The 19,432-nt window shown below is 42.0% G+C and overlaps 1 pseudogene; it reads left to right on the top strand.

Moving 5' to 3' along the window:
• The first annotated feature begins 9,226 nt into the window (after window positions 1-9,226).
• On the top strand, window positions 9,227-17,486 carry LOC110552615 (DNA-directed RNA polymerase III subunit RPC9-like; annotated as a pseudogene).
• The last annotated feature ends 1,946 nt before the right edge of the window (window positions 17,487-19,432 follow it).

Genomic DNA, 19,432 nt, shown 5'->3' on the forward strand with positions numbered 1-19,432 from the left:
TTTAAAAAGTCTTCTAGGGCTTTTAATGCACAGTCAATCTTTTAAATTAGACACTGGCCAAGCATTAGCTCACAATCTATACTGCTAAGTAATAAAAGCTGGCCCAGCATTCTGCCAAGAAAGATGAGCTGCTAACAGTGAGGCTTGACAACCAAAATGGTGTGAAGCGCTTAGATCACCTTGGGGGCAGCCTTGGCAAGAATGCTAATCCTCATTTCCCAGAAGGCTCCTCTCGTGTCACACAGTGGAGAAACCATTAGCAGATTCATTGCAAGAGGATTCTGGCTGCTGCTGACTCTGGCTGCTGCTGCTGCATACATGCTAAATCTTTTTTTTTTTTAATTACACTAAATTCTCTATTAGTGCAACAGTGGATGAGACCTTAGAAAGAAGATGTGCATGACAATCCTTTCTCCAAACACCCCGCAGGAGATGGCTAGAAGAAGACTGGCATATTTTTAATTACAATAGAATATGAAAAGCACTACACAAAGGTATAAACAAAATGTTCAGAAGTTGGAGGCTGATATGTGAGTTCAGTTTTATAGTGTAAGTGGGCTGTGGCCAGGCAGAAAGGCTCCCCCCCCTTTATTTTTCTGGTGGAAGGGAAGTACCTTCTGATAAAATTTAACTGTAGTAACTAACAGATTATTGAGTTTTTTGTTAGCATCATCACAACTTATGTGTTTTATCCCATGTAATTCTCAGAAAACTATGTAATAGATCCTGCTGCAATCTGCAGCATATAGTTTGTGTGCGTTTGTATGCATCACTTGTGTAGCCATATGTCAGCCAATGGCACCTAGTCAAATAAGAGAAAGGACATCAAAAGAAAGTTGGTGCAAGGAGATAAAAGCTTTCGGTAGGTGGTAATAATTGCTCTCACTAATTTTTGTTTTAAATCAGTGTTTCTTATCTAAAAAGTAATATTAATATATGTTTTAAAATTTATAAAGAACATGTGATAGGAAAACCATCTCAGATCTTCAGTTCCACATCTTCTCCCTTTAGACAAAATCACAGCTCCTAACTTCCTGGGCCAAGGCACAGATATTCTTTGAGTAAGTATCTTCTCTTTTCATCCTGTGTTTCTAGACAGGAGCAAGGGCACTGTATGCATTCTGCTTCCTATCTGAGGTTGTTCCATATCAGTACATTGCACTCGGTTAGATCTATCTCATTCTTTCCCACAGTTCCATGTTTTCTAATTATGTGGTTGAACCATGGTTTATTTAGTTAGTACCACTAATAATAGACATTCGGTGTATTACCAGTCAACAAGCAATGCTGATTTGAATATTCCTGCCTTTGAAAACATGTGTGGCTATTATTAAAAAATCCAGTCCTTAAGGTGGAGTTTCTGTGGCTTGAGAAGGAATTTACGCAGAGGAATGGTACGAATGGCTTGGTTTTTCAGAGCTGTCCATCTGGCAGCTGTGTGAAGGATGGGGGAGAAGGAGCAACAACCAAAAGTGAGTCTGGCCAGGAGTCTCTTGATTTCTTCAGGAGTATGGAGGTGAGAGCTGTTAAAAGCACCAACAAAGACTGGGAGAAAGATGGGCAGAATGGTGAGTGTGAAGACTCAAACAAAAAAGGACTCCTTTGACCTCAGAGATAGCCATGCTGTTCTCATGCCTTTTTGTTTTTTTTCTAAGTCCTTATCACAGCTACCTTCCTGTGATCAGGATGTGGGTGTACAAACATTACCACTTTGGCTTTGAGGGATGGTGTGTTTTTACTAACTTGAAATTAGTACCCACCAAGAATTTAGGAAACCAAGGAGCTGTGGATGGAACTTTAAAAACATAAAAATTAAAAAACAGTTTCCTAAATGAGGGTAAAGTTATATTACACCCATATCAGGTGTTTTCTCATCTCTACTGAGTATTAGTGGGTGAAGCTGTGAGTCTATGCATCTCTTATTACCATCTTTTTCCCCTTTTCTTCATACCAGTAAAAGAAAACTTATTATCTTTCTATTTGAGGGTATCTACATTACCCCTCATTAAGCCCATAATTTCCTTCATTCACTGTCTAGTCGTAATCTTAATCACTCCTGCTTAAAAAAGCTTAACCTACTTAAAGGGGCAATAACAAACTAATCCGGGCTTGACAACACATATGCATGGTGTCTGGCATTAGGAGCCTCTATCCCTGCCCAGCCACTGAAGGGAGAAGGCAGCCAGAGAAGGAGAAAGCTTACAGGTACACTCATCTTGTCTTCTTCCTTCTGTACAAAGAGAGCTTTGGGAATGTATCCCAAAGATTCAGAATGCACTGCAGCCTGAGTACCTAGGATTGCCCACTCGTACATAAAACAGGGACAAAACAGTGCTATTTCAGGCATGGTTGCTAGGCAGAACTAGAGAAATCTAAAAACCTAGGAAAATCTTGTTGCCAGTCACACAGTGTGCCCTTCTGGCAGGGTACGACTGGCCTTGATATGTGATCTGGCAAAAACAAAAACAGCCCCAAATGGGACAGCTCACAGCATTTTTCCTGGGAGAAGCACCCAGAACCAACAGCACCCTGTGATGTGAGTCAGGGAGCTGCAGGCCAGGAATTGGTGTTCATATGAGGAGAAAAGTAGATTCTGCCATCAGTGAGAAAAAAGTAACGTGTTAGCAATGTGCCCTGGGCCCCTTCGTGCTTTCATTTTAATGACTATTGTTCTGTTTATGTGGAAAAAGAAGGAAAGTCGAAACTGGAATCTTACAGGTGCTGGGACATAGTGTTGTTTGTTTTCAGCACTGAGCCTGACTTTACTTGGCACATTTCTTCTTACTTGAGTACACTGAAATTCTCAACAAGAGAATGAAATAGTCATGGGAGGTGGGCAGAGAGAAGTTGGTGGGGCAGAATCTCAATTCCCTTCTTGTTTACATGCCTGGAATGTTCTTCTTGGGCAGAACTTTCCAAACAGGATTGATTTCAGGTGATCCAAAATATTGACCTTTCGGTTCTCAGGCAGTGAGGTGGAGTCAAAGGGACCTGGAGCTGCCGTTTGCACGTGACCCGAGTCGCCAAAAACACTTTTCTGAGTATACCAAGATAAGAAACGCTTCATTAGACTCTGTATTATAAATTCTTAGAAACTTCCAGTTTTCTAGGGTAAGTGTGTGGGGGTGGGATGAGGTGGGGTTGGCTTCCAGTGTAGATGCTGATAGTCTATGGTTTGAAGTTGGTTTGAAACTCTTTCCCTCGCTCCTCACTGTGTGGTCTTGGGTAGGTTACTTGCGTTCTGTAAACCTTACTCTTTTTAAGAGTATCTATAGATGCTTTAGGCTCATAGCTTTGGGAAAACAACTTAAATTTCTTGTTCTTCAGGTTATTTTCAACTGTAATATTAGGCAATCATATCTGCCTTATAGTTTTGTGGTAAAGACTGATGTACTAAAGGCACACATTTGCATATACACATAATATCTGTTAGATATGCTCTTGTCTTAGGTACCTATGTATATCTAATTGTAAATTGTAAATCATCATCATCAAAAGCATAGAATCTTGACTGTAGGATTAGATTTTTCAAATAAATACTTTATATTTAAAGTTATTTAAATGACTTTTCCCCTCTCTTAGACCCCCCTCCTTTAACATCTTAGGTAGGAGATTAGTACAAAAAGGGACTGTAGACCTCTTCTATCTACTTTCTGCTGATAAAAGTCGATAGGTTCTTTGGAGATTACCAAACTCAGTATACGAGTTGCCTGGTCAAACAGCAAAGTAGCAGCTGTAACACAAATCAGTAGCAGCAGATGAACCATTCAGTAGAAGTGGCTAGACTCCACCCAACAGCAAGTATCTGAGGAAGCAGCAAAAGGCTGTCTCATTTCTCTGTGGGTTTCTCTCTGGGAAGGCCAGCAAAGGATGTAAATCATTGTAAAGAGTAGCGATGCAAAAACATAGAGATGCAGAAAGCATTCTCTTAACTGCCTTTGGGCTTCTATTTATCCCTTCTCAAAGTCCACACAGGATGTTTTCCAGCTCACAAAAAACATACCCCTCACAAGAGGGACTTTTCAACTGATCGACATCATGAGCCTTTTCATGGGGGCTATTTTCCAAGGGGATGAAGCATTCCCACATCCCACACTTGGGACCCAAACAAAAGACATAGTCACATAACACAACTGAGTTTCCAAAGAAACCAGAAACTTCCACTTCACATGAGGGCCTTCCCCATCACTAGTTTTTAGAGAGTTATTATGCATCCTACCCAGGGACCTCCTCCTTGCTTAGCTTTTTTAGGTGTACAGATTTTAGTATGTTTAACCTATATTATATGTCTAATATCCACTTATAAGTGAGTATATACCATTTGTGTCTTTCTGTTTCTGGGATACCTCACTCAGGATGATCTTTTCTAGTTCCCACCATTTGCCTGCAAATTTCATGATGTCCATGTTTTTAATTGCTGAGTAGTATTCAGAAAGGCAAAAGGGGATGGACATCAGAAGAGGGAGAAAACAGGGAACAGGACAGGAGCCTACCACAGAAGCCTCTGAAAGACTCTACCCAATATCAAAGCAGATGCTGAGACTCATAGCCAAACTTTGGACAGAGTGCAAGGAATCTTATGAAAGAAGGGGAGACAAAAAGAGTTGTAAGAGACAGGAGCTCCACAAGGAGAGCAACAAAAATAAAATATCTGGGCACAGGGGTCCTTTCTGAGCCTGATACTCCAACTAAGGACCATGCATGGAGATAGCCTAGAACCCCTGCACAGATGTAACCCATGGCATCTCAGTGTCCAAGTAAGGAGAACAGGGACTGTCTCTGACATGAACTCCGTGGCTGGCTCTTTGATCATCTCCTTCTGAGCGGGGAACAGATTTACCAGGTCACAGAAGAAGAAAATGCAGCCAGTCCTGATGAGATCTGATAGACTAGGGTCAGATGGAAGGGGAGGAGGACTTCCCCTATAAGTGGACTTGGAGAGGGGCATGGGAAGAGGAGAGGAAGGAAGGGTGGAGTTGGGAAGGGAAGAGGTTGGGGGCTACAGCTGAGATTCAAAGTGAATAAACTGTAATAAATAAAAAATAAAGTTATTGTGCGTGTGTATCTGAGTGTGTATCTGAGCAGAGGCCTCTGGATCCCTCTGGAGCTGAACTTACAGGTAGCTATGAACCATCTGACATGGGTGCTGGAAACCAAGAGAACAATACATGCTTTTTATACTAAACTATTTCTCCAGGCCCCATTATCATTTATGTTTATAATTAGCTTTGAAGAATGGTTTTTTTGTTTGTTTGTTTCTGAAAGAGATAGCAGCCTGAGTAGAAGTCTAATAATATGGTGATAACTGTTGAGAACATGGGGGAGGAGACTGTTGTCTGGGTCAGTCTAAATGTACAATATAAAGCTCCCTAGCAATAGAGGATGGTCTCTTTCTGGGGTTCTTATCTTTTCTGAAGTCTTCTTCACCCCTTTCTCTGAAGCTTCTCTTCATCAGCTTCCTGCTCTTGGTAAAGCACTTATCCAGCAATTCTGCCAAAAAGAAAAATTGGATTATTTATGTTTTGGGAACCCTTTCATGTCCATTACCAAATTGAAGAAACAGTGCCAAGGAAGTGCTGGCTCTGAATCCTTCTGGTTTCTTGCCCTCACCAAGCCTCCCCACTCCTATCTGTATGGTGGCAGCTACATGGGCTAATATTTAAGAGAAAAGGTGTGTGGAAAACTTAAGCTGGATAAAGTGTTAGAAACAATAATTATTGACAAGAAAACTATGGACCTTGCGACAGAAAAACAAAACAATCAAGACTGAGTTCAGTTAGCCTCCTGTTGGCTTAGGAGTCTTGGGGCAGAAGTCTAGCCAGCATTACCAAATGACCCTCTTTCGATTTTTGTTATTGTTGTTTGTTTTGTTTTGTTTGTATGTTTGTTTGTTTTACTATGGCTTGTCTCAGCTTTATGAATAGAGCAAATCTATGCCCCTGGGACAAGCTGAAAGCACATACAATTTACACCTCTTTCCTCATATACACTGGCTAAAAGGCAGAAGGTGGCAGGGGAACAGAAATGGACCTTAGATTCTTCATCTTGAGGCCACATGTACACTCCAGTATGGCAGCCTGCATGACAGAACAAGGGTACCAGCATAGCGGCCAGATAGACTGGGTTACAGTCCCAGCTCTTTGCTTTGCTACTTAATAACCTAGTCCTGGCTGTTAATGCTTTGCTTATCAGTGCCCTCACCCAACAGATGAAGTGAGAGTTGTTGCATATACGGTGTTGGACCTGCTGAGTCAGTGGATAGAGACATCTCCTCTGGGGGGCCAAGCAGGTACTTAGCACAGTCTTTCTTATCACCAAAGTCAGAAAGGGCTGCTCACTAAGATCTCAAAGACCCAATACTGATTCTTTCCCTCTCCCAGCTCCTGGCAGGATCTTCTTGGCTTTTCTTGTCAGCTGCTAATGGTTTTGAGTTTCAGCTGAATTTTAAGTATGTGCAAGTGCTTGCTCTAAGATTGCTCGGACTCATAGCTCTCCATGAGCCACCCTCTGGGGAGAGTCAGCCTGGGAGAGAATTCACAGACTCCCATCCTTGCCTCCTGTGCTGACCCTTCCAAAGTCCTTCCCTGCCACATCCAATCTGAGTGAGGAATCTTATAAACTACAGATGCACTCAAAGGGCACTCGAGTGGGGCAGGGCAGAGGAACTGATTCTTCCCTGTGGAATGATCTCTGTGAGGGAAGGCAGAGGAGGGACAGGGTACACGACAAGGAATAATGCAGTGCAATCTTGCATTGAGAGGTTTCTATTGGCAGTTTATTTTGGTTTCTGGTTTTGAAACTGCTGTGCAAAGTCAGCTACTGACAGTTTGGGTTGCTGTTTGTTGATATAAGAGGATTATAAACTCAACCAAGTTTCCCCCAAACCTCCTCTCTGGGATTGGGTCGAAGGGAAAAAAAGATTCACTGGTCCCATCTCCCTCTTAAGATGCACTAGTTTCCCCAGAATTATTACCCTAGAAAAGAACTCTGGCTTAGTACTCATGGAAAGACACTGGGAAGCAAGAGTGCAAAGGTGATAGATGGCAGGACACACCACAGGCTGAGACCTCTTCAGTTCAAGCCCCGCCTTCCTGGTGGCTATGAACCAGGATCCCCACAGGTCAGAGGAAGGTAAATGTGATTTATGCTTGTAATGAACATGTCAAGAAGGCATCAGGACCCAGAAAGTGACTTTACAAGCCCTGGACCATAATCTCTTCACAGATAGCAGACATCTTTGATAGAACATTTGGTTACTTTTAAAAAAAAGAAATAGATGAAACATTTGTCTCAGCTGAGTATTCAGTATTTAGAGGTTGATTAAATGAATGCCTGGGTGACCATCCAAGTCTGAGTGTTTCAGATACATTTTGTATGTGTGTAATTTTAAATGATATCATTTAATAATGTATTGAAATGGCCTCAAATATAATTATGTTTCTCTTTTTGGCCCCCTTTCTCTCTTATTATCTAATGACTTCTTGCCATTAATTTAAATTCCTGAAACCAGGTGGTTGTCAAAATGTTAAAGAAGTTTTTATTGGACTTGAAAGAAATATTGGGGTCCTTGTCCTTTCTCTGTCTCCTTTTTGCTTCCTGATGGCAAAAAGATGAGGGCGTCACCACCACACACCTTCACCCCACACTCAGAAGCAATGGCCAACTACGCATAAACTGAAGCTTCTAAAACGTAAGCAAAACAAACTTTTCTCATTTTAACTTGATTTGCTCGGGCATTTTGTCACAGTGATGGCAGAAGCTGACTCACAATGCTCAAAAAAAAATTTTTTTTTTCAACTTGATACAAGAAGAACTGAATTTGGGGATGTTAAAAACATACCTAGAGACAGGTTTATATTGACTCCTGGTGAGTCAGTTCACAGCTCAAATGAGCAAAGGACCATTACCTAAAGAGATGGATAGCAGAAAGAGATACTCTCCAGATAAGATAAGATCCATGGCTTTGCACAGCAGCTCTGTGGACCACTGTGCCCCAGACTTGCTGTGTAAGTGCCTTTGTGATCTTATTCTTCCCTAACAAGGTAGAGTGAAGCAAGTACAACCATCTTCATTTTACAAATAAGACAAAAGTTCACAGAGGTTAAATATTTTATCCCCAAACATATAACCTAGTATAACTCTCTTGGTTGGAGTCCCAAGGCTATTGCCCTCATCACTTTGCAAAGCTGAAAGTGACTTTTGAAAAACCCCAAGGGTGAAATTGCTTGAGCAAAAGTGTGGCCTGAGATGGATGACATTGGCCCAGTGACTGATAAACCTGAATAAACTACACAGCAAAGAAAGAAAGGTTGAGAAAGGGGAGCAGAGTGGCAAGATCTTTCTAAACAGAGAAGAAAGCTGGGCCTCCTCCTCCCTCCGCCTGGCGGGTGCAGCACAGAGGTGGCCACTGTTTGGTTGCTTTTCAGCAGTGCAGTTGTTCTCCCAGTTCTAAGGTTGCAGCGTGAGGCTCTGTTCACCTGACACTATTGAAAAGCGGAGCGGGTGTAACAGTGGCTTATCACGAGGCACCGGAGGTCTCTGTTTCTGGCTGGGTTCTGCAGTGGACTTGGCATTCAGAAAGCACTTGCAGACAAACTGCCAAAATACCAGCTTTATAAAAACTCCAAGGTAGGGTCGAGTTTTCTCTCAATCTTCCCTCCTCTCCCTCCCCCAAGGTAGTAATCACATCACAGGGAAACCCGAGCTCCCTTCCCTTTTGCTGTCTGCTCCTATTTGCTTGGGAAAGATGACATTTACTGGAGAAGCCTCGGAGAGGAATTGCTGGGTTCTGATTTATTACTCTTTGCTGAAGAAGTTTTTGCTTCTGAGAATTCTATTGTGTCAGAGCAGGGGTGGGATTTGAGTCTTGCTCTGAAGGGATTCAATCTTGGTAATGAGATTAATAAAAGACATGTTCTGGCCTCTCAAAGAACTATGATGTGGCAACTTACTAAGGAGAATAGAGGAGGGTGGTTTGCTACATTGCTATGCTGTTCATGAGATCCTGTAAGTACAGTCTTTATGCTCACGATGGGGCAGCTCCCAGGTCCCAGGCTGGCTCTCCTGTCCTCTCCTGAACTCAGTCTGTGTCTTGCCTTTACTGTCAGTCCTTTCACAAGGACAACACCAAGAGGCTGTTGACAAGGGAAACAAGAAAGCATGTCCTTTCCCTTCAGTACCAAACACCATTTTGGACGAAGTATTCCAGTGGCTGTGTGTTAGATAGATGAACCTGGATTTGTGGGAACAGAGGGTGCTAGTGGGGATGGACCTGAAACATGGACGAGGAAGGTGGTCTATGAAGCAAGGGCTATCATCTGCTGATCTGCTCTCTCCCTTCCACAATCTATCGCCAGTCGTGTTGCAGAGACCAGAATGCACTGACAATGCTTACACTGAGGGGGCCTTTCTCTATGTGAAACCAGGGAGTACCTTCAACGGTACTTAAAAATCTGTCCTTACACTGGTGTTCCAAAAGGAACTCAAACCCAGTGACATTTTCTCTTTTATGGAACACATGTACTTTAGTCCTTGTCACTAACATCCTAGAAGGAATTTCCTGTCCCCAAGGGCTGAGGAGAGGGACTTTATCTTATTTCGGTTCAAAAACCAGCCGAGAAAGAAAGGTTATTTTTTATAAATATGTCGAAAGATGAAACAAATGTTATTATCATTAAAGCAATACAATTTCTTGTGTATGTGTGTATGTATGTATGTATTTGTCTGTGTTTTGTGAGTGTGTGCATATACACATGTTTGTGTATGTATGTGCATAGAGGCCTTAGGTTAATGTCAGATGGTTTCCTTCATTTTTTTTAAATTAATATTTTTAAAGTATTTTGGGAATGTGTCTGTGTCTTTGTTTCTAACATTTAGTGTGTGTCCACCAGCATGCCATGGTGCACTTGTAGATGTCAGATGACAACCTGTGAAAGTCAGTTGTCTCCTTCCACCATGTGGGGTTCTGAGGGTCTAACTTGAGCCCTATCATTTGGCAGCAAGTGTCTTTACTCACTGGCCCATCTCATTGGCCCCCACCCAGCTCATTTTTGGACATAGTCTTTTATTAAATATAGGTCCCATGCCAGTGAGCTTTTATGTAGATGCTGGGGAACCTTACTCAGGTCCTCATACTTGCAGAATGACCCCTTTACTGACTAAGTCATCTCTCCTAGCCCATACAATTGCTTTTAAATGATAAAATGCAATACTAAAATCCAAATGTGTAGAAAAAATGTGCATGTTTTTAGTGGTCTGGACTAATCTCCTGAATAGTCACTTAGCTGCTAAAAATGAAATAATTTCTTAGGAATCAGGGATCAGAATAATTTGATATAGAGTTTCTAATACTTTCAGAATGGGAAAGATGGTGAAATACTTTCAGGTTAAATAAAAAAGAAGAGGGCTAATGAAAAACAATAACAACAACAAATTAATTTTGAAACATTGCTGGTGCTGGAACTGGCAACGATGCTTAAACCTGAGCAGGCCGAAATGTGGAGGAGTTGGAAGCACCCTTAGAATTCTAGTGCACCTCTCTACACAGCAAAGAGTGACTCAAGTCTCCCTGCTGAGTTCTGAAACCACATAAGATCTCAGAGGTCAACAGCTATTTCATGATAGTGTTGATAGCTCTAGATACAACTCCCAATAAAGACTTGTTTCTCAGGGAGTATCCAGTAACTGCTGAATAGATCAAGTAAAATGAAATGGGAAAGTCCACCAGAGACTCGGTAGGTTAAGTGTGCCAGGTTCATTGTCTGAGGCTAGGCGTTGGTGATGCTGGAGTGAGGAACACAAAAGCAAGCAAATGAAAACAACATAGTCCGTTTCGCTGTTTCTTCTGAGTTGAGAGAGGCTCATAGACTTCGGCAGTTGAAACAAAATTAACAGGAAACTTAGAAGACCAAGGAAGTTATAGGATTCATAAGGTCCTAACTCATGGTTACATAACCAGTAAATAATTGCTGGGGAAGAGGGGAGTCTTCAAGCAGAGCTGCCTGCAACTTGCATAACAGGCTCCAGAAATGCAGATTTTATGGGCCATCCAGGCTTGGTTGCATTTTTCAGTGATGCAGCTGCCTTTGAGTCATCTGTGCGCCTGTGCGCCCTTTCACCCTCGCTCCTATGAGTAGCCTAGGGCACTCAACAAACTGGCTCACCAAACTAGCCTGGGTGGAGTTATCTCTTTGCTCTGTCTTCACTGTCCTGTCTGACGTAAAGTTACATAGCATCACCTCTATAAAACTATTTTCTTTCTTACTTGATAGTGCCATCATGGAGAATTTCATCAGGATTGTTCCAAACCAATGTGCTTTTGCTGAGAAAACATTTTTTTCTCCTGTAACAAATTGTATCAAATCAGTTTCTTTCCTGAGCAATATTCTAGCGAAAACACTGAAAACATTTCAGTTTTCATCTTTACCCTCCTATTCTTGTGGAGATCTCTTTTTCTTGTGAAAACAATAGGATGGAATTTAGTTTGCCATTTTTGTTTTTGTTTGTTTGTTTGGTCTACATATAGCATATCCAAATACAGTCTTCTTCACATTTTTGTTTGATCCATATTTTTTATTAAGCTGAAGCCATGAAGTCTCATATTTTACCTGTTGCTAACCTTGTGGTAGACTGATTCTGCTACATGTTGATAATGAGTTACAAGGTTCTTTGTGTTTGCCCCTTGTAACTGAACAACAATGTAGCAGGACTCTGCTGTGATGTAGCTTTCTCCCACCACTGGCTCCTCCCACCACTGGCTCCTCTAGCAGTGCTTGTGAGTTCTGTTTCATTCCCATCACCTTCCAGGATACCTGGGTGATAGAAGCCAAATGCACTACTCAAGGAATGTTGTTGCTACAGTATTTTCATTCTTTCTTGCTTAAGGTTATTTTGCTTATGTAAAAACTTGCCAATCTTAATGTTTAATTTTCTACATATCAAGTTTTGAATCAAGACCATCACTATACAGTTCAGGATGGTTTAAGACTCAGTCTGGAGGCCAGGCTACCCTCACCTTGTCGTCCTGCTACACTAGATGCTAGTACAGTTGAGTAATCCCACCTAGAGAATTTTACTAGTCTTGTTACTTACCTGTGGGAAGGCTTCTGGTTTTCACCATAGAATTAATTACTTTTGGTCCTCACAGGCACAGGTACATTATGTTACAGTTTGTTATACTACGGTATGCTATTGTATTAGTAAGCTCTTACCTTCTATATTAAGATAAAAATTTCTTAGAAACAGGGTTCATATTTTATATTTATATATGTTCACTAGAATAATTATCATTGTGTTTGTGAATGGTGTTTGTGTGTTACATTAACGTGTGTGTGGGTTCACATGCTTATGAATACACATGAAGAAGGGAAGAAAGACATCACCTTTCTTGTCTCATTCTACGGGAGCTTGCTATTTGGACCAAGCTGGCTTCCAAAGAAATTATGTGGTCCACTGGTCTCTGCCTTCCAATGCTCAGGTTGCCTGTGTAGCCATGCTCAGCTTTTCATGTGGGTTCATAAGAATTAAAATTCAGGTCCATATGCTTACACTGAAAGTGCTTTACCCCACTGAGCCATATCCCCAGACCACACCTGGACTTATTTTTAAAAATAAAGTTGAAGCCCTCTTGAACTACTATTATTATAGTCTGAAGAAATGATGCCTTTTGTTACTGTTCCCCTCCCATGATTGGCTGGTCCTCATGGCAACTCTGTTTCTGCTGCTCTGTCCTATCAGTTTCTGTGGCTGGTTACATCTGCTCTCTTCTTGTGGTGAGGGAAGCTCAGATACTGGTGGCTGCTAGGCTTAAGTCTCTTGGTATTTAGATAGCTCTCATCTGTTGCCTTGCACATTTCCAGGGATGCTTCTCTGGCATCTTCTGCTTCCTGTAGATTACATGTCTTTTTCTTTTCTTTACGGAAGGGCTACTTTTTTATTTTTATTTTTAGCAAATCAGAAAATCTACCTTTTTCAAGAAACTTCTACCTTTTCAGCAGTATTTTATATGTCCAAGAAGTAGAGTTGTAGTCAGCTGCCCAGAAGGCTTGACTTGAGAGAGCAGGCAGGTTGGAACAGTATGAAATGGGAAATAAATACTGGCTGGTGAGACCCTGGGAATTCAGTAAAGAGATACAGAAAAAAAAAGTCATCAGAGGGTAGAAAGCATCAGGAAAGCTTGTCAGAGATGGGAAAGGTTGGAGACTTGTACATAGGATATTGGCCTTCAAGAGGACAAATTGTACCTAGGTGGACCTCAGTACTAGAACAATAGGACATAGCATCAAGACAGGTCGTTCAATGAGGAAGAATTCCACGAGAACTTAATATCCAGAAAAGAATTTGAAGAGTACCCCTGTGCAGAAACAAGGCCGGCTTCTTGTCTGTGTTACTGAGTCACTGAGCTACTAGATTCTGATTTCAGCATTTCTCCTGTAATAATAGAAGGAAGGAAGTTTTGGTCCCAAAGTTGGAAGTGGGGCTAAACTCCAGCCTGCAGCAGAAATCTGAGTTGCCCCAGGGATCGGGAGTGGAGGGATAGGAGAAGGTGTAGACAATGAGTCAGACAGGCCGTTAAGCCAGAGTCTGGATGTACAGTGTTTGAAACGGACAACGGCGGAGGTATTAGTCTTCATACACTTGTCCACACATGGATACTGTCAATACAAACTTTAAGCAGTTCTGCTCTTTAGAAAACCATCATTTATATTTCTTTTCTAAACGTCCAATGGTCACAATCCAACATAGAAAACACTCTATATGCTGAAAACATAGCAATGGTATTGGCCCGATGACTTAGTGAAGTCTCAAGAACAGATAGCACAGTACGGGGAGTGATCAGAGCCACACCATAGATGATTGCCAGTTTATGAACCATTAATTCGAAAACACTGTGCAGTGTCTCAGGCCTTCAGTGAGGCAACAACTGTAATCGGTACAGTGTAAGCCCTGAACATTATCCAGTGACTTCAGATGCAAATAAATCCAGTCTCTTTCCATTTAAATGTAGGACACAATGAGAACAGTCTCTCTCTCTTTTTTCAATAACATTTTTTATTTATTACAATTTATTCACTTTGTATCCCAGCTGTAGCCCCTTCCCTCCTCCCTTCCCTCCCTCTTCTCCTCCCATGCCCCTCCCCAAGTCCACTGATAGGGGAGGTCCCCCTCCCCTTTCATCTTACCCTAGCCTATCAGGTCTCATCAGGACTGGCTGCATTGTCTTCCTCTGTGGCCTGGTAAGGCTGCCCCCCTAACCCCCAAGCTCAGGGGGAAGTGATCAAAGAGCCAGCCACAGAGTTCATATCTGAGGCAGCCCCTATTCCCATTACTAGGGAACCCACTTGGAAACTGAGCTGCCATGGGCAACATCTGAGCAGGGGTTCTAGGTTATCTCCATGTAAGGTCCTTGGTTGGAGTATCAGTCTCTGAAAAAAAAAAAACCTTTGCTCAAATCTTTTGGTTCTGTTGCTCTGCTTGTAGAGCTCCTGTCCCCTCTGGTCTTTCACCTTTCCCTTCTTTCATATGATACCCTGCACTCTGCCAAAAGTTTGGCTATGAGTTTCAGCATCTGCTTCAATACCCTGCTGGGTGGAGTCTTTCAGAGGCCCTCTGTGGTAAGCTCCTATCCTGTTTCCTGTTTTCTCCCTCTTCCAATGTCTATCCTGTTTGCTTTTCTGAATGAGGATTGAGCATCTTACCCAAGGTCCTCCTTCTTGCTTAGCTTCTTTAGGAGTACAGCTTTTAGTATGTTTATACCATATTGTATGTCTAATATCCACTTATAAGTGAGTATATACCATGTGTGTCTTTCTGTTTCTGGGATGCCTCACTCAGGATGATCTTTTCTCCTTCCAACCATTTGCCTGCAAATTTCATGACATCCTTGTTTTTAATTGCTGAGTAGTATTCCTTTGTGTAAATGTACCGCAACTTCTATATCCATTCCTCAGTTGAGGGATTTCTGGGTTGTTTCCAGATTCTGGCTATTACAAATAAAGCTGCTATGAACATGGTTGAGCAAATGTCCTGTTGTATACTTGAGCATATTTTGGATATATGCCTAGGAATGCACTGCTCCTAATTTTCTGAGAAAACACCTAATTGCTTTCCAAAGTGGTTGTACAAATTTACATTCCCACCAGCAATAGAGGAGTGTTGGCCTTTTCTCTACATCCTCTCCAGCATTGTTGTCACTTGAGTTTTTTATCTTAACCATTCTGATGGGTGTAAGGTGAAATCTTAGGGTGGTTTTGATTTGCATTTCCCTGATGACTAAGCACATTGAGCATTTCTTTAAGTGTTTCTCTGCCATTCAGGATTTTTCAATTAAAAATTCCCTCTTTAGCTTTGTACCCCAGTTTTTAATTGGATTACTATTTAACTTTAATTGCTGTTTAACTTCTTGAGTTCTTTATATATTCTGGATATTAGCCCTCTGTAAGATATAGGGTGGGTGAAAATCCTTTCCCAGTCTAGAACAATCTCTTTTCAATTACTAGTTCTATACATTTATCCTCTCACTTCTAAACTTCCACTGGGTCCCTAATGTACCCAAGGTCAAGCCCGAAAGTTTTCCTTCCACTTTTGATTCCACTAGCTCAGTAACAGCCTGCACTTTAACTTGTTTCTCAGTGTCAAACAAATTTGTCCTATACGCATGTTCATCCTACCGAAAACAGCTACTTTTGTGTTCTCCTGGGTACTTAATCTGTGCTGTATTTTCAAGTCTACCTTATTTTTCCTTTCCATGGTAAAAACTGCCAGTAATACACGCCGTGAATACTCACCCTTTTTTCGTATCTCAATATTTCAGAAATAAATGATCACCTACCTCATAACTCTCTCTTCTTACAGAGCTCTGATTTTATTCTGGGAAAATGTGTTGGAGCAAAGGTGGTTAATATGCTGCCAAGTGAGACAAGTGGATTTCTAAAAACATTTTCCTGGGGGTCAGAGAAATGGCATAGAGGACAGTGGCTGCTCTTCCAGATGACCCAGCGTCCCAAGGCAGCTAACAACTGCCTGTAACTCCAGTCCTATAAGACCCTCTTCTGGCTTTTGTGGGAACGAGGCACACACGTTATGCATAGGTCTACATGCAAGTAAAACATTCATACATATAAAAATATTAGAATAAATGTCTCTTTTAAAAAAAGAAAGAAATTGGTTTCCTGATATTGGCATAGCACAGCAATTTCTCTTGGGTGTCTTTTTTCCCCTTGAAACTTGGACCAGAAGTGCCAAGGGAAATTGGCATCACTTGTTCATAACGTAAACGAAAGAATGAAAACTAAATGCTAAGGATGGCATCATGGGAAGGGAGGAGTGCGCGCTGCTGCCTTGGATCTACTCTACCGTCTTACGGTGTCTTTATGTGGTCAAGGTTTGCATAGAAGAAAGTAAACCCCTACTGAATAATTCACTGTGGCTTAGTAGGCAATATATGCATCTTCATAAACCAAAGTCAAGAACATACCATATATCAATTATTTGTTCTATTTTCTGTTTTTATTGATTTTCTCTCGATAACTAGATACCCCCTTATCTAGCACTGCACGTGCAAGTGTCTCGTGACTATTCTTTATAGACTGAGGGATATAGTCAGTGACTATTAGTGCAAATATTGTTAGTATATATATATATATATATATATGTATGCTCAATCTACTAATCATACATAATAATATGACTAAACAACACAAATGCCTGATGTGATATAGCAAATATGAGGTTTTGGAGTAATTTCATTGTGACACTAAAAATCAGATCCTTTCATGTAGAACTTATTTGTTTAAAAAATCATAGCAAGGTCAGATATAGTTCAGTATTTACTATTCTTATATTTCACTGTTAAAGAAATACCATATCGCCCAGAGTGCCCTGCGGCACACACTGAGGCGGTGAGCAGTGTGGCGGTGATGCAACTTGAGGCCTTTCCCTTCCAGCGGCTGCACGCGATGAAGCAGAGACAATATGGAAGTATAAGCCGCATGTCCAGGAGAAACTGGGCTCAGCTGAGGAGCTGAGAAACTGGGCTTGGCTGGCGGCCGAGGAGGACAAAGATGAGAATGCCGCACTGCTCAGTAACTATGAGGTGTTCCAGTCACTGATGGATCTCAAAGAGCAGCGAAAGGAGAGCGGGAAGAACAAACACAGCGCTGGGCAGCAGAACTTGAACGCCATCACTTACAAGACATTAAAATACACATCAAAACCACCATGCCGGAACCAGAGTTCTGAGATTGTCCAAGAATTCCTCACAGCAATGAAAATGTGACCAAAACCGAGAAGCTTCAGCTGCTGAATCACAGGCCAATGACCGCTGCTGAGTTCCAGCTGATGGTAGAAGAGAGTCAAGAATGGCTCACAGAGGAGCAGATTGAAGCCCTCTGCACACTGTCACTAGCATTCTGCTTGCAGGGCCAGAGGATGAGCAGAACAAAAGTGCTAGCAATGATGTGGAGATGGAAGAGGAGGACCCAGCATAGATGTCAACAACGGCTGGCCAGGTTGTCTGTGAGGTTCAAAGCCCCAGTGGTCACTTCCTGGATGTGCAGAGGATTGTTTGCTTGGCTTTACCCCCTCTCTGAATTTGCCTCATCTCAGGAAAATCACAAAAATAAGATGAAAAGAAACCTTTGTGAGCAGGGAAAATGGCGATGCAGCCCTCTGGGATAGAAAGACTTCTGTGGCCGCTGCCATACTTGGACAGAGTGGAAAGCTATTCAGGCGCCTTGATGGCTGTGTTGTAGGCAGTGACAGGTGCTGCTGGGTAGAGTGGAGCTGCGGGAGCAACTCAGATGGTTGAGAGCGCCCAGAGCTACACACAGCTGCTCCAGGTGAAGGACCCGGGGCTTACTTAGCTCACTGTAGAGAAATGTTGTCATTAGAACAGGAGGTGAGAAATGGAGGCAAGAGCAAACTGGTTTGAGCCCAGCCTGGTCTACATGTGAACACACCTACCATGTATGAACATCACACACATACAATGAAATTAGTCCATTTTCTGTGACTAAAACACAGAGGCTTATTTTGGCTCATGGTTCAACCAAAATAAGGGGCAACTAGGTAGCGTGGGATGAGAAGCATTTGTTTGTTTTCAGAGTCGCTTATAGTCCATATTGATCTTGAATTCATTATTGACCCTGAATTCACTCTGCCTCACACTTTTGATGATTCTTCTGCCTCGGCCTCCTTCATGCTGGGATTAAAAGTATGTGACTAGGCCATAGAGGAAGACTATGATGAGACCTAATAGGCTAGGGTCAGATGGAAAGGGAGGAAGACCTTTCCTATCAGTGGACTGGGGAAGGGGCATGGGAGGAGATGAGGGAGGGGCAGAGGGAGGAAGGGGCGCATTGGGAGGAAGGGTAGGGCTACAGCTGGCATACAAAGTGAATAAATTGCAATAAATAAAAAATTATAATAGCCAGAAGCTGGAAACAACCCAGACGTCCCTCAGTTGTGGAATGGATACAGAAATTTTGGTATATCTACACAATGGAATATTAGCAATAAAAAAAAAACAAGGAAATCATGGAATTTTCAGACAAATGGTGGGAACTGGAAAAGATCATCCTGAGTGAGGTATCCCAGAAGCAGAAAGATACACAGGGTATATACTCACTTATAAGTGGATTTAGACATATGTTATACCATAAACATACTAAAATCTATACTCCTAAAGAAACTAATCAAGAAGGAGGATTCTGGCTAAGATTCTCAATCGTCATTCAGAAAGGCAAAGAGGATGGACATCAGAAAAGGGAGAAAACAGGGAACAGTACAGGAGCCTACCACAGAGGTCCTCTGAAAGATTTTACCCTGTAGGGCATCAAAGCAGATACTGAGACTTATGGCCAACTTTTGGGCAGAGTACAGGAAATCTTATGAAAGAAGTGGGACATAGTAAGACCTGGAGAGGACAGGAGCTCCACAAGGAGAGCAACAAAACCAAAAAATCTGGGCACAGGAGTCTTTTCTGAGACTGATACTACAGGCAAAGATCACTCATGGAGATTGGCCTAGAACCCCTGCACAGCTATAGGCCCATGGCAGTTCAGTGTCCAAGTGGGTTCCATAGTAATGGGGACAAGGACTGTCTCTGAGAGGAACTGATTGGCCTGCTCTTTGATCATCTCCCCCTGTGGGGGGAACAGCCTTACCAGGCCAAAGAGGAAGACAATGCAAACACTGCTGATGAGACCTGATAGACTAGGTTCAGAAGAAAGGGGAGGAGGACCTCCCTTATCAGTGGACTGGGGGAGGGATACAGGTGGAGAAGAGGAAGGAAGGGTGGGATTGGGAGGGGAAGAGGGAGGGAGCTACAAGGGGGATACAAAGTTAATAAATTGTAATTAATAAAAATAAAAATAAATTAAAAAATTAAAAAAACCCAAAACACTGTGAAGGGATATAATAAAAAAATAAAATG

This window comes from Meriones unguiculatus, chromosome 8 (assembly GCF_030254825.1).
Source record: "Meriones unguiculatus strain TT.TT164.6M chromosome 8, Bangor_MerUng_6.1, whole genome shotgun sequence".
Taxonomy (NCBI): Eukaryota; Metazoa; Chordata; class Mammalia; order Rodentia; family Muridae; genus Meriones; species Meriones unguiculatus.